We start from the raw sequence: 16,358 nt of genomic DNA, 5'->3' as shown, positions 1-16,358 counted from the left end.
GTCCCTGCTGTGCTGGTGTTCATCAGCCCAGGAGAAAGCAGCACAGTGGGAGTCAAAGAGAGGAAATCTCTACAGCACCTGGCCCAGGGGAGAGAAGGCTTTCTTCCCTACTCCAAAGGTCACCTGTGAACATCTTCTCTCTGTTCTGACCAAATTTTGCTAAAATTGGAACAGAACTGGATGCACAGAAGGAAGAAAGAGATGGGTCCATAAAGTTAATGCTACACATCTCTGAATCTCCTCTTTCCTACTAGGGGCTTTCTCAGAGCAAAAGAATTTGGCATTTGTCCAAGAATCCATCCTGAAGCTTGGCAGGACAACACAGTGGGCCCATCCACCAGACTCAGCTGCTGGGTAACAACCACCACCACCATCACTTGCAGAGCATTGCAGCCCCAGAGACATAAACCCAGGATCCCTGCAGGAACACAAAGCCTCCCAGGAATTTCCATCATGAGCCTCTGCAACACTGCCAGAACAGTCACTTTTCTCTTGATGAAACTTCTTGCTGGGAGTAGGTCTCCTGTTGCTTTTCCCCACAGGAACTGATGTGCTATAATTCCAGTTCTTCAGATGCTGGTGCTGCTTGAATGGGAATGGTGCTACTGAGTTATCAAAGTCCAGAGCAGGGCACTCCCCTGGGCAAATTTCATTTCTCCAGGTAGAGTCTGACTCAGAGGAATCTCTCCAGGTATTTCATTCTTTCTAGGACCTTAAAACTTTCAAAGTGACTTTGAAGCTCTTTTGTATTGACAAAATTACTCTATATGCTGTAAAATTGAATAGAATGAGAAGTCCACTAACACTTTCCATTCTCTAGATTCTCTAGCTGATGCTACATGTTTAGTAAAAATCTAAAAAAAGAAAAAAATCCTAGAGTTTCAGAAAGCAAACCCAGAAGTTAGTGTTCATCAGACCCCTTACACACCCAAACAAGTGACAATCTGGTGCTTGTTCTCAAATAAATTAATTTCTTGTTTATCTCCAGCCATTCAAGAGCTGGATTAAGTGTAAGAGGGATCATGAAAGTGAACGGCCAGCACAGGCAGGGTCTGAACTCTGAATAAAAAGTGAGCACTTGTTTTGCTGCCAGAGCCGTCACAGGCCTGGCTCCTACCATGATCACTGCCCAGCCCCGATGGGAGTTAGGATCCAAAAAGCTGCTCTTCTCTGATCATTGGTGTGCTGAAATGGCAGAGTGGCTTGTCCCTGCCTTTGTCCCCTTAGAAAAGAAAGAAAGAAGGAAAAAACTTCACAGTTATGGATGCATTAATTGCTATTCCTGCAGTCATCACTTCCGAACCTTGAGTCGGGCAGGGTTGTGATGAATGAACGTGATGTCCTGGTGCCTCCTGGTGCTGAAGCTGGAAATGACACGCTGCTTACGCTGCTTTGCTGCAGCGTCCGAGTGTGCCTCGTTGGGGTGATTATCACATTTATGACGGATAATTTAATTGTGTTTAATTCACTAAAGCATGTAAATAGAAATACAAATATATTTAAAAAGCTAGTTATAAACTGTTCAGGGCTTCAAATATGTTCCTCAGTGGGACATTCTCTGATCAGTGGGCCCACTGCTGAATGGGGCAGGAGCCTTGGTAACAGCAGAGAAGGCAGAGTTGTTGAATGCCTCTTTGCTTCATTCTTTACTCCTGTGAGCAGCCCTTGTGAACTCCAGAGCCTGGATATAAGAGAGAAAGCCCAGAAGAGGGAAGACTTGCCACTGGTCAATGAAGACTGGGTTAGAGACCAGTTATACAAATTGAATGTACACAAGGCCACGGGCCCTGACAGGATGCACACAAGTGCTAAAAGCTGGCTGATGTTATTGCCCTGACAGTCTCCATCATTTCTGAAAGATGATGGCTAAGGTTCCTAAGGACTGGAGGAAAGCCAGTGTCACCAAAGAGTGGTGATAAATGGTGCAAAGTCCAGCAGGAGACCTGTAACCCATGGAGTCCCCCAGGGACCAGTGCAGGGTCCACTCCTGTTCAACACCTTTATCAATAACCTTGATGATGGCAGTGTCTTCCCATCATGTTTGCTGATGACACAAAGTGGGAGGACTGGCTGGCACCCCAGAAGGCTGTGCTGCTACTCAGAGGGACCTGGACAGACTGGAGAGTTGGTCAGAGAAATTCGATGAAATAAAAGGGCACGCATATAGTCTTTGCATCTAGGTACAAACAACCCCAGGAACCAGTACAAGTTGGGGATGAACGCAGCCTGCTGCTGTGCTTCCCTCCAGTCCTTCTCCTTTTCCCAGACCCTCTGTGTCACACGAGCTGTGCTGCATGGTGCAGCCTCGCTGTCAGGAGGTGTGTGCTGGAGCTGGGGTGGGACATGCAGGTGGAACACCAGGAGCAGCAGCAGGAGTGTGTGGGGAGCACTGGGTTGTTATCTGCAGGCTCTGCAGTCAGCCAGTGGCACTGCCAGTGCCAAAGGCTGCTTTGGATTTCTGTGACAGGGCAGAACATTCCCTGTGAATTTTTTGTACTTTAAAGGAGTAACTTGACACAGAATAAGTTTAAAGTTCTTTAATGAGGAAACACGGTGCCTGACCCTGCCTGCCAACATTGAGGGCATCCACAGCTTTGCCTGAGCATGTAGCTCAGCCTGGGCTGGTTCTAGGTGAGGTTTGCTGTCGGTACCACCCAGACACTGCAACAGCTCCATCCCCCTTCATGGGGAGAGAAATGGCTCACCCCAGAGCTGTGGGTGGGGCTGTCCCAGTGCACCCCAATCCCTGCCCTGGCTAGGCCACCCTCAGCCCTCAAAAGTGCAGGGGGAGAGGGAAGGAGGCAGATTCTGTGGGGTCTGGAGGCTGCTGCACTGGCTCTGCTGCTGCTGCAGGGTGGCCAGGGATGGGAGAGGGGGTGGGGAAGGCGCTGCGGGGAGCGTGGGTGAGATGGTCTTTCACTCAGGGCAGTTGGCTGCTGTTACTGGGTCTACCGCCCATAGGTGTTGGCTTGACCCCTCAAGTCCCTCAGGCTCCTGGGTAGGCCGACATGCATCTTCTGGGCTGACAGAGCTCCTTCCAGGCGCCTGTGGAGAGAGGAGGCTGCTGAGGCCCTCAGCTGCGGGTGGGACACAGGGACTCTCAACACAACTCACAACACAGCACAGCGCAGAGCTGGCAAGTCTCACCACCCCTTGGTGAGCTGCTGGCACTCCTTGGCCGAGGTGGACACCTGCACCTCATGGCACCACTGAGCATAGGGATTCCTCTGGGGCAGGTTCAACACTCAAGAGTGGGTGTCAGCACCCGTCTCACTTTCTAGGGCAACCTAATCCCCTGTGCTTTCTCTTCCTCACTTGGTTTACCCACACCTGTCACTTGCCAGGGGCTGCTCCTGTCCAGGCAGGGTCAGATGAAGCCAATGCAGCCTCCACAGAGACTGGGCTCCTGAGAAGGAGGCCCAGGAATTAAGAGGCCACTGAAAGCACCTGACAGCAGCAGAACCTTCAGCAGAGTCTTTTGGCCAACCAATAACTGACCTCTTCACAGTGGCCCGAAGACATATGCTTTGTGGCCGCCAGCAGCCCCAGAAGGAAGTAGTGTGGGGAAATCAGCGACTCACTCTTTCATCTTCTTAATGCGCCTCTGGATGATGCAGTAACAGGAGATGATGACAACTGTCACACAAATCACAGTTGCTGCTGTGGTGATCATGCAGTTCCTTCGCACATCTTGAGGACACACAACCCTTGTGCTGCTCTTTGGAGCCTGAAGGTTTCTGGGTTCCTCACTGACCTCATCTGGAGGAGCAATTTGGAATGTGAGCCCATCCTGTGCACCACTGCTGAGCTGGCACAAAACACTTCCAGTTTTGGCTGCTGACATGGCGTGCAAGAGCATGCACGGGACGAAGAGCTCCCTGGCTCACAGCGGTCCTGATGGGTGACACCTCCTGACCACAGGACAGCAATTACCTGGCATGCCTCTGGCTTGCATTGCCTCCATTTCTTCACCAGGCACTGGTAGTGAGCCACTGCTTCCTCCCAGGTATGCCTCCTGCACAGCCTCTTGGGCTGTCTCTGGAGAAAGAAAGTGGGACAGCTGGATCAGATGGAACCGATGGCATGTCAGGAGACAATGCTTCTTCAAGTCATCAGCAAGGCTTAGAAAAAATGCCTGGGCTGTTGGGGCTGTGCCTGGTTGCTGGTCCAAACAGCAGTGACTCCTGACCTGCTGGGAGGCCAGGCAGTGCAGTTTTGGCCAGCTGTGAGGTGATGCTAAATGCCTGTCTTCACAGAGGACGGGGAGAAGCTGCAGCCAGGCCAGCTGGGGAAACAGCCCTCTGGAGAAGGGCTCCCCTGCAAGACCCTCATACCCTTTCCTCTAAGCAAGGGTGCCATTCATCCCATCCCAGGTCTTGGACTGTGGAGGGGAAATGGAGCACAGGCCACAAAGCCTGCTGCATCAGCATCTCCAGCTGACTCCCAGCACTAGGCAAGGGCAGACAGCATTGTGAAGAGCCAGATGCTCTGCTGGTGCTGTCCCCAGTGTGTCCAGAAGGGTGTCGAGAACCTTGGCTGGCTGAGTGTCCCGGCTGGGGCAGAGTGAAATATATTCACCCTGTGCTCTCTCCAGGTTCTCCATAATTTGCCTTAGGATTCCACAAGTCTCTCCTTTAGTGTTGTACTCTGCTCATGGAGGATCTTAGCAGCAAGCATGTGGTTCCATTTTAGAGAAATAAATTAGAGAAAAGCAGCCCACGGGCTGGGAGGTCAGCCCAGACTACTCACCCCTGCAACGCCAGCCACGCTGTGGCACAACACCCAGCCAAGGAGCTGGAAAAGTCCTCCCTGGCACACCAGGCACATCTGGAACAAAGCACCCAGAGATGCTTCCATCAGCAGAACCAAATGGCAGAAGCTACAGGGGATCCCACATGGAGAGAGCATGCTGGGGCAGGTCTCCATCCTGCCACCTGCACAAGTGCCCAGCTGGCTGACCTTGGGGCTTTGAGTTGGCAGCTCTCAAGGGGAGGAAAAAGCCATGATGTACCCAGGCCATCTCCCAGAGGCTCTGTCCTGGAACCCAGATGCAAAGCTGGATCACCTTCACCCACTGGTACAGTTGCAAAGAAGCACATGACAAAACAGCTCCTGTGACACAGCTCAAGATACTTTGTGAAATGGGTATGGAAAGGTGTGTGGTTCAAGGACTGGATTACTCCATGGCACTCATCTCTTTCTTTGCCTCCTTCCCACTGATCTACCTCTGGGATTGCTCTCAGCCTCAAGGACAGGGACAGACTAATAAGGTGGGAAGCTGTTAGCTGTGAAGAGAATATGAAGGAAAATTGCATAGGAATAAGCTCTTGTCTCATGGTCAGTGTTGGCTCTTTCAAGGAAATGGACATTGAGAACTTACATCCAGGATGTGTCAAGGACTCCAGACCAACATCCCACAGAAGCTGGATAACCCTTGTCACCAGCCTCACCTAGAGGCAAGCAGTTATGAGAGAAGTTTCCATTGTGTGGCATATTAATTTCTCACAGAAGTTTTCCAAACTGAGACAAAGTTGGTTCATCTGAGGGTCCCATCTATAGTACTTTCCTGGGGTCCTCACACACGGCCCTCCCAAGTTCCTCTCCCACCAAGGTCTGGTGTTTTTCAACTATTTTTCAGTAATTTTCCACCATCCATTCTGGTAAACAAGTGGGCTTCATTAGCACATTCCTTTCATTATAACCCACATTTATCTTCACTTCCCACATCTCCCCTTTTCTTTGCACAATAATACAAACTAAAGGTAAACAAAATCAACAGAATGAAACCTCCCAAGATAATAATTTTCCTTAACAATTCTGCAAAAATTTCCATCCCTTTTCAACGTCAAATTTTTAGTCTCACACAACACGAGCCATCACAACCATGTCCATAAGCAAGAAGCAAAAAACCAACAGCCCCACAGACTGTCAGAGGCAACGTTAGTCCTTTCCCTTTGAGGATGGACTTACGTATCTTGCTGGAATCCAGAGAGGTCCAGAATCTGTGGCAACACAAGCATACCCTTGCTGCCAAGCTATTAAAGGAAATGGACCTTCCCATAAATGAGTATTAAGGTCCCAAATTTTAACATAAGCTCTCCCTTGCTGTATACTTTGCACCCTTCCAAAGCATTTTCGTATTGGGGTCACATCATTTTCTGATCAGTTTAGGAAGTTTAAGAAATAGAGCGCTTTTTGTAAGCGTTACCGGGGGGTGTGTCCCAGACCTCCCATTTTCTGTTTTGTTAGCATTGCTTTTAAAGTGTCATGCACTCGTTCAATGACAGTTTGCCATGTTGGGGAGCGAGGAATTCCAGTGACATGTTTGATACCCCATTGCTGAAAAAACTCAAGAAAAGGTTTTGATACGTATGCTGGCGCATTGTCTGTTTTTACCTGTGCTGGAACACCAATCACTGCACATGCAGCTAGAAGATGTCTCTTGACATCACGAGACTTTTCTCCAGTATGAGCAGACACAAAGAGTGTTAATGGAAATATGAACATATTTTAGACCTGAACTATAGCTACTAGAAGGTCAGCAATCTGATTGCCCTATGCCACAGGGTCATGAAGGTTAGCATGAGAGTTAACATGAACCACAAAATAAGGCACCTTCCAACCTAGTAACAATACCTGCTAAACTGCCAAACCCATTGTCCCAACAACCCCAAAGGCTGAAATGATGATAAAAAACCACAGAGCTTAACAGTTCCCTCAATAACTCAATGAGCTAGCTGAGCAGAAACTGCTGCAGAGATTTTGCTACAACCTTGTTTCTGCTGCTGCTGCTCTCGCTGCTCTCACTGCCGCTCTGGCCAGCCCCGCCGCTGCTTTTGTCGTTGCCGTCACAGCCCCGCTCTGCCTCTACCCAGCGGGTCCCCGCTGCGTGGCACCAGGGTGCTCAGGCGAGTTACAAAAAGCTCCCTACAAAAGCTGCGCTCCCATCGCCACCTAGACCAGCACTGCCTGTGAAAGCCTCAGGTTCTCCACTCCAACTCCGGCTGCTCCTTCCTCGCCGCTCTCCTCTGCTCCTGGTGCACGAACAAGCACAGCACGTGTGTGGCAGATGTCTTCCATTACAGCAGCTCCGTGCTGAGCACTGAAGGCTTCACATGGAGGGGCACCACCATTTTGCGAGCTGTCCCACTACTCCTCTCCTGGATATGTGCCCGCCTCTTGTGTCAGTCCATTGCCGACCGCCAGGACAAGGAGAAAAGGTTCAGTTCCCGCTAGGAATCTATCCCTCCTCGATCAAAAGGCGCTGGAAGGGGGTCAGGTGATCTCGTGAGAGCAGCTGCGACCGCCGAAGCTGCAGACGGGCCTGAGAACCTCTTGGCTGCCAGCTCTCTGGACGCTCTTTCCGGCCACGTGCAACACCCGTCCAGAAACAGCAGACAGACCAACATACAGACCAACATACAGCCCCTCGGGGCCTCCTTACAAGTAGAGCTCAGGCACAAAGAGGATGCCCTTGCTAAAGCCCTGGAGGGAAAAGCCATCATGCACACATCTTGCCTCGGGGAGAGACATGCCGCGCCACCGGGGGGAAGAGGAGGGGGCGGCAGGCGGGGCCATGAGACGCGCTCTCATAAGCGGCAAAACCTCCCACTCCAGGCACCCAGAAAGTGGAATCACTGCCCCAAGGAGGTGAGGGCTCACTCGAAGAAATGGCTAGAAAAAAATCTGACGCACTGAAACGGTGGGAGGGCGCTCAAGCCGGGGTATTTCCCTGGGTGCCGTCACAGACCTATGGGGTAAGCTGCCCACCTTCCCAGCGCGGCTCTGAGGATAGGCAGCGGGAGCCGCTTGGCCCTGAGCAGCGCTGCGGCCACCCATTGGTCCTGATCCCGAGGCTTCTCCGCGCCGAGGTTTCCCATTGGCTGCGGTCCCTGCCTGTTAGCCTGGGGTCCCGCCTCCTCCTTCCCGCCGTTGCGGGCAGTTCGCGCGGCCCCGTAAGCCGGCTGCTTCCGTGCTCTCGCCGCGGGGGCGCTACGGGCGCGAGGCCCCGGGCTGAGGGAGCCGCGGCGCCATATTGAGAGGCGGGACCGCGTCTGCTTCTGCAGTACCGCTCCGGGCCGCTGTCACCGTCCGAGAGGTGCCTGAGCACAGGGGGAACGGAGACCTCCTGCTGCCAAAGCTAAGCGGAGTGCAGGCTCGGGGAGCTGCAGTGATCCTTGTAGATCATGGCCGAGTATGAGCTAACAGTGTGCCCAGCTGGCCCTGGCTTGGATCAGCAATAGCGTAGCCAGGAGGAGTAGGGTAGGGCTGGTGCCCCCGGACTGGGTGCTGGTGAAGCAGCACCTCAAAATCTGTGTTCATTTCTGGGCCCCTCACACAAGAAGAACATTGAAGTGCTCGAGGGCGTCCAGAGAAGGGCAAGTGAGCTGGGGAAAGGTTGGGAGCACTCGTCTTAGGAGGAGTGGCAAGGGGAACTGGGCTTGTTTTCTGAGAGTTACAGGGCTCTACAATTGCCTCCTTTCGGAGGCTGCAGGGAGGTAGGTTTGGTGACTTCTCCCTAGGAGCAAGTGATAGGATGAGAGAAAATGGCATTAAATTGCGCTTGAGAGGTTTAGATTGGATACTAGAAGAAACATCTTCACTGAAAGGGTCACCAAATACTGGAACAGGCTGTCCAGGGGTGTGGTTGAGTCACCTCCGGGGGGTGTTTAAAAGATGTGCTCAGAGTCCTGTTCTACTTCGGATGTGCTGGGACAGCCAGGCTCTTTCTGCTCATCTACTCTCCAGTCAATCAGCTCCTACCTGTACTGGTGCTGCATATAGAGCTGCTCATTGCAGAAACCCTGAAAGTTTTAAAGATTTGGCCTTCAGCTCTCAGATACATTCTCCGTGTATTAAATTAGTGTCAATCAGATACACAAGGAGCAGACACACAGCCTTCACCAATTCTTAAGGAGAGTCATTCACCCCCCATCTCCTGCCCCGTTTCTGTTTCAAGGCCTTTCCCCAATACAGCAAGAGGAATAAAAATGGGGAGGCAAACCTGATAGAAATAGAAGACAAGTATCTGCTTGAATATTCCATCCAACTGAAGGGCAGAAAGAGATTTCCGTACCCGGCCCATTTGGAAAATCAATTCTAATCTCTGTTGTTTCACCAGGAGCCTGCTGCTGTTCTTCCCTCTAGTCCTTCTCCTTTTCCCAGACCCTCTGTGTCATACGAGCTGTGCTGCCTGGTGCAGCCTCGCTGTCAGGAGGTGTGTGCTGAAGCTGGGGTGGGACATGCAGGTGGAACACCAGGAGCAGCAGCAGGAGTGTGTGGGGAGCACTGGGTTGTTATCTGCAGGCTCTGCAGTCAGCCAGTGGCACTGCCAGTGCCAAAGGCTGCTTTGGATTTCTGTGACAGGGCAGAACATTCCCTGTGAATTTTTTGTGCTCTAAAGGAGTAACTTGACACAGAATAAGTTTAAAGTTCTTTAATGAGGAAACACGATGCCTGACCCTGCCTGCCAACATTGAGGGCATCCACAGCTTTGCCTGAGCATGTAGCTCAGCCTGGGCTGGTTCTAGGTGGGGTTTGCTGTCGGTACCACCCAGACACTGCAACAGCTCCATCCCCCTTCATGGGGAGAGAAATGGCTCACCCCAGAGCTGTGGGTGGGGCTGTCTCAGTGCACCCCAACCCCTGCCCTGGCTAGGCCACCCTCAGCCCTCAAAAGTGCAGGGGGAGAGGGAAGGAGGCAGATTCTGTGGGGTCTGGAGGCTGCTGCACTGGCTCTGCTGCTGCTGCAGGGTGGCCAGGGATGGGAGAGGGGGTGGGGAAGGCGCTGCGGGGAGCGTGGGTGAGATGGTCTTTCACTCAGGGCAGTTGGCTGCTGTTACTGGGTCTACCGCCCATAGGTGTTGGCTTGACCCCTCAAGTCCCTCAGGCTCCTGGGTAGGCCGACATGCATCTTCTGGGCTGACAGAGCTCCTTCCAGGCGCCTGTGGAGAGAGGAGGCTGCTGAGGCCCTCAGCTGCGGGTGGGACACAGGGACTCTCAACACAACTCACAACACAGCACAGCGCAGAGCTGGCAAGTCTCACCACCCCTTGGTGAGCTGCTGGCACTCCTTGGCCGAGGTGGACACCTGCACCTCATGGCACCACTGAGCATAGGGATTCCTCTGGGGCAGGTTCAACACTCAAGAGTGGGTGTCAGCACCCGTCTCACTTTCTAGGGCAACCTAATCCCCTGTGCTTTCTCTTCCTCACTTGGTTTACCCACACCTGTCACTTGCCAGGGGCTGCTCCTGTCCAGGCAGGGTCAGATGAAGCCAACACAGCCTCCACAGAGACTGGGCTCCTGAGAAGGAGGCCCAGGATTTAAGAGGCCACTGAAAGCACCTGACAGCAGCAGAACCTTCAGCAGAGTCTTTTGGCCAACCACTAACTCACCGCTCCACAGCGGCCTGAAGACAAATGCTTTGTGGCCACCAGCAGCCCCAGAAGGAAGCAGTGTGGGGAAATCAGCGACTCACTCTTTCATCTTCTTAATGCGCCTCTGGATGATGCAGTAACAGGAGATGATGACAACTGTCACACAAATCACAGTTGCTGCTGTGGTGATCATGCAGTTCCTTTGCACATCTTGAGGACACACAACCCTTGTGCTGCTCTTGGGAGCCTGAAGGCTTCTGGTTTCCTCACTGACCTCATCTGGAGGAGCAATTTGGAATGTTAGCCCATCCTGTGCACCACTGCTGAGTTGGCAGCATGTCTGACCTAGCCAGGAAGTTCTCTCTTGCCCCCCAGTGCTGGTGCCTGGAGGCATGCTCCCACCCTTGGGACAGGCTGTCCCACTCGAGAAAACTCAGGCAGCCAGAAGGAGAGCACAGGGGGCAGCACAGCTGCTGGAGCAGACCTCAATGGAGGGACATGGACAAAACCCTTCCCTGTGGCAGGGAGTGCCACCCACCCCAACTCTCCCTCCCCCTGGTGCCAGTGCCCACACCCCAAGGGGACAGAGCCAGGCCTCTTCCAGAGACATCTGAGCCTTGCTCTCCCCTTCTGCCCTTTCTCCAGCAGGAGCACTGCTTGCAGCCACTCCCAGGCTTCAGGATCTTTCCCACTTAGGGGGCCTGGCAAGGCTGCTCCCTACCTGAGTCCTCTCGAACAAAGACATAGTCGGTGCCGTGGTGGTCTCTTCTGGGCTCTGCCAGTGCTGCCAAAAAACAGTGTACAGGACAGGCTTCAGCATGGCTCAGGCACAGAGGATGCAGAAGGACAGGGAGGTATCCACTGCACCCCTGCCCAAGCTGACACTTGGGGGGTTGCTCTGGACCTCAGCTCAGGGGAGGGATCCTGCACTGTGCTGCTCTTGAGCATCTAGGGACTCATGGCAAGGCTGGGGTGCTAGGGTGCAGGTAGAGCAGGAGCTACATTTGTGCAAGCCTCACGTTCCCCATCATCTGTGGAACATGGTCTGGATTCCTCAAACACAAAACACTTCCAGTTTTGGCTGCTGACATGGCGTGCAAGAGCATGCATGGGACAAAGAGCTCCCTGGCTCACAGCGGTCCTGATGGGTGACACCTCCTGACCACAGGACAGCAATTACCTGGCATGCCTCTGGCTTGCATTGCCTCCATTTCTTCACCAGGCACTGGTAGTGAGCCACTGCTTCCTCCCAGGTATGCCTCCTGCACAGCCTCTTGGGCTGTCTCTGGAGAAAGAAAGTGGGACAGCTGGATCAGATGGAACCGTTCCCCATCAGGGAGATGGTGTGTCAGGAGACAACACTTCTCCAAGTCATTAGCAAGGCTTAGAAAAAATGCCTGGGCTGTTGGGGCTGTGCCTGGTTGCTGGTCCAAACAGCAGTGACTCCTGACCTGCTGGGAGGCCAGGCAGTGCGTTTTTGGCCAGCTGTGAGGTGATGCTAAATGCCTGTCTTCACAGAGGACAGGGAGAAGCTGCAGCCAGGCCAGCTGGGGAAACAGCCCTCTGGAGAAGGGCTCCCCTGCAAGACCCTCATACCCTTTCCTCTAAGCAAGGGTGCCATTCATCCCATCCCAGGTCTTGGACTGTGGAGGGGAAATGGAGCACAGGCCACAAAGCCTGCTGCATCAGCATCTCCAGCTGACTCCCAGCACTAGGCAAGGGCAGACAGCATTGTGAAGAGCCAGATGCTCTGCTGGTGCTGTCCCCAGTGTGTCCAGAAGGGTGTCGAGAACCTTGGCTGGCTGAGTGTCCCGGCTGGGGCAGTGTGAAATATATTCACCCTGTGCTCTCTCCAGATTCTCCATAATTTGCCTTAGGATTCCACAAGTCTCTCCTTTAGTGTTGTACTCTGCTCATGGAGGATCTTAGCAGCAAGCATGTGGACTTTCCAGTCCATGAGAAGAATCTGCTGGGCCAGGACAGGCTGTACTTGGGCCACTGACTTACCTGCCCCCCATGGTTGCCGCGGAGCAGCCCAGGTAGTCCGGGCATGCAGGGCCACCAGGAGAAAGAGGACAATGAGATAGCGGTCTGGGAGCATGGCCTCCTGCACTCGCACCATGCTGCTGCTGCTGCTGCTACTACTGCTGCTGCTGCTCTCCGCACTGTTGCAGTGAGGGCCAGGAGCTGAGCCGTCAGTGCTTATGGCCAGTGTGGCACTGTGGGGCTCTGTGACCTCACAGCACCGCTGCACACCACTGATCCAGATCAGACATTCAAACATGGAACCACCCTCTTCTATTTACAATTACTTCCCAATCTGGAATTATTGAAATGTGCTCTGGAAGAGAGGGTGTGTCAGATTCCAGGTGCCACTGGCAGTCCAGAAAAGCCTTGGAGCAACCAAAGCAGTTCTACTCTGTGAGGAAGGAGAAAGCAACCCTTTGTTGTCCTGAAAGCAGGGTCTGTCATCCAGTGAATAATAAGCTAAGCAACACAGAGAGTTGAGATACTTGTTTTAATATCCAGTTCTACCCAGAAAAGTGAGCAGGCTGGTATTCCACACTGCAAGCTCCGTTTCCCAAAATGCAAGATGTGCTTTTCTACCCAAAACCATAACTTTTTCTCTACCAGTATTGTACCATTCACACCTGTTTGGTTAACTGGTTTCTTGCTTGCATTTGAAGTAGCAATGCTCAAAAATTTCATTACACATGTTCAAAGAGTACAGTACTTCTTGTTGTTAGGGGCCCCTCTGGCTTATGGGTGGGTATTTTAGTATGCTAAGAGCTCCTGAAAATATTAATGGTATACTGTGAATCCAATAACTGAATGTTTTTCTACTCAGTGCTCAAGGTTGTAATCAAAGTAAGTTGTGGGGAGTTGTAGCCAGTGCTCCTTCCCATGCCTTTAATCTGTCTTGCAGGTGTCTTGCAGGCTTGTCTCAAGGCTGTGCTATTGACTACTCAGAATGTGTTTTTCTCTAGTTGTAACCTGGTTTTGTCTAATTCTTACTGTCTCACTGTTGTGTGAGCCCTATTTTTTATTCTGTGTGTCTCTTGTTCTGTTTTATGTGACTTTTTCCCTCAAAATTTTACTTGTTTCAATTAATAACTGACATGAATTCCCACCATTCAAATTTACATACATACAAACCTTTAATCATTTAAGTCTTGCTCATATTTTCCTTCTTGGATGTATTTTCCCAGTAATATTTTAGCAGATTCCATTGCATTTTCTCCTTTTTGAGACATGGAGTACTTTTCTTTGAGAGCAGAGCTTGGTTATAACATCTTAAAGTGCATTGTATAAGTACATATAAACACACAAATGCTACTATAAAAATAACTACTAATTCTGCAGTTCTTCTAAAACAGCTACCTAAGTCTGGAAACCAAGATTTAAGCCAATTCCACGTTTCATTAAATCCAAGAGAAGTGTCATGCATTTGTATCATGTAAAACTCACATCTGTCACCAGATTTCATTCACGTGTGTGAATATTCTTCCACCCTTGTCCACATACACACAGCCGCTCGTGTTTCTTGCTGTGCACACTCCCCCTCTGAATGCCCAGGGCAAATCCAAAGTCATCCTATGCTGTACCACAGTTTTTGACAGTTGTGAAACTGTAACCTCCAAGAGGTCACAGCCCCTTGGAGGGCTGCGACTGCATCAGTAATCTTATTTTCAATTGTCTCAGTCACTGCTGTGGTATTTATTACTGCTTTTTCAAATTCACTTCCAGACAAGAGACAAACCACCTGGCAAAGCAGTGATATACTATATTCTTCTAGCCAGGGGCTTGCTACCTCTTTTGTTTGTTTGATGAAGGTTCTGAGCTGTAGTTGTTCCTCATTTTTCAATTTGTCAATAATGGTCTTTCTAGCTTTGTCTCCACGTATCTAATACCAACCTCCTGCTGGAACTGGACAATTTTTACAATATGGCTTTACCATTGGAAGAGTTTGGGCACATCCTATACAGCTTCCTACAACTAATGTATCTCTCAGACAGTTCTGCCTTACCCATGCCTTTGGGTGGGGAGATGTGTGTGTACACCTTTGTACACAAGTGTAATACTTGTTCCTTAGTACTGGACTGATTATTTCCCACTCTTGCATTTCTAATCCCTTATCTATACTAGAGGTTGTGTTTATCCAAAGGTTGATCCAAGAGATACTGGAAGGAATAGGAACACCAATCACAGAACCCCCTTGCTCTGAATGTTCAGGAAAATGAGTACAAATTCAGAAGTTGGACTTGTTGCTTGTCTTAGCTATCCCCTGGGCCAAGCTGATGTGCATGTTCTTTTCCCAAGGCATGTGAGATGTGTCCCTGGCATATGCCCAAGTTAGTTATTAGTATTGTCAAGTTCAACAAATTTGTACTTTCAGATCATCATGACCTCTGATTAACTTTGATCCTTTACATAAGCAAGGTAAAACTACCAAGGCTAATACAGTTATCACACAGAATAATACTGATTGCCCCTGCAGCCAGTTGAGCTCTAAATAGTTATTCCCCAGTTCCAAAGCACACTTCTTTAATTAATTTCTAGATGGATTTAACTTCTGCAGGCATTGATGCCCACTGTCCCTCTGGAGGAGCATCCTTCACTCTGGTGTAATGGATCCAGTTGATCTCATTCACCTTACTGCAGTGTAAGTGGTCAGCATGGTAGTACAGGGTTCCTTTCACTTCTTCAATAGCTCATCCTCCCAGGTCCAGATGTAGACTGAATCTCCTGCTTAAAGTGATGCACAGGTGAGTCTAAAGGTAGAGGAGTTCACTGGTTCAAGTACCTGGTGCAGGGATGCCGAAACCCATGACAAATACAGCAGATAATCTTTTAACGTTCTCTCCCCTTTGATACACATCTCTTCACTTCCTGTTACAATGCTATTAACTGCATAAGGTTTACCCAACACAATCTCAGAATCACAGAATTGTCATGGTTGGAAAAGACCTCTAAGATCACCACGTTCAACTATCAACATCCCCCCTCTGACCCCAATAAAACAAATAAAATACATTTATCATCATTACCCACTGGAACATGTCCTGAAGTGCCTCATTTACATGCTTTTTAAATATTTTCAGAGGTGGTGAGTCCACCACCTCCCTGGGGAGTCTGTTCCAACACCTAACTACTCTCTCAGTAAAGAAATTTTTCCTCTTGTCTAGTCTAAACCTCCTCTGGTGCTACTTCAGGCCATTTCCTCTGGTCCAGTCATTCACTTGAGAGAAGAGGCCAGCACCGACCTCCCTATAACCTCCTTTCAGGGAGCTGAAGAAAACAATAAGGTCTCTTCTCCAAACTAAACATTCCTAATTCCCTCAGTCTCTCCTCACAGGACTTACTCTCCAGACTCTTCACCAGCTTGGTTGCCCTTCTCTGAACTCACTCCAGCAACAAGATGTCTTTCTCATAGTGAGGGGCCCAGAACTGAACAGAGTACTCCAGGTGTGGTTTTGCCAATGCCAAGTGGCATTGCCATAGTGGCACAACCACTTCCCTTCTGCTGGTCACACTATTCCTGGCACAAGCCAGGATGCTGTTGGCCTTCTTGGCCACCTGGGCACACTGCTGTCTCACATTCAGCTGGCTGTTAACCAGCACCCCCAGGTCCTTTTCTGCCTGGCAGCTTTTCAGCCACTCCTCCCCAGGCCTGTAGCCTTGCATGGGGTTGTGACCAAAGTGCAGGGACCCAGCACTCAGCCTTCTTAAGCCTCATTTTATTGGCCTTAGCCTACTGATTCAGCTTGTCCAGGTCCCTCTGCAGCCTTCCTACCCTCAAGCAGATCAACACCCTTGGTGTTATCCTGGGTATCTGCCTTGCTGGCCTTCCCCCTCATCCTTACCCAAGACCCTGCAGTCGTGATAGCCTGAACCCACCACTGTAGTGAAGGAGGGAGAGGCAGGGTGACAGCAGTAGGACACTCCCTGCTACAGGGGAGGGAAGCTCCAGCTGCTGAC

This window comes from Calypte anna, chromosome 1, assembly GCF_003957555.1.
Source record: "Calypte anna isolate BGI_N300 chromosome 1, bCalAnn1_v1.p, whole genome shotgun sequence".
NCBI lineage: Eukaryota > Metazoa > Chordata > Aves > Apodiformes > Trochilidae > Calypte > Calypte anna.
The sequence above is the reverse complement of the archived record's forward strand: the minus strand, read 5'-3'. Positions refer to the sequence as shown.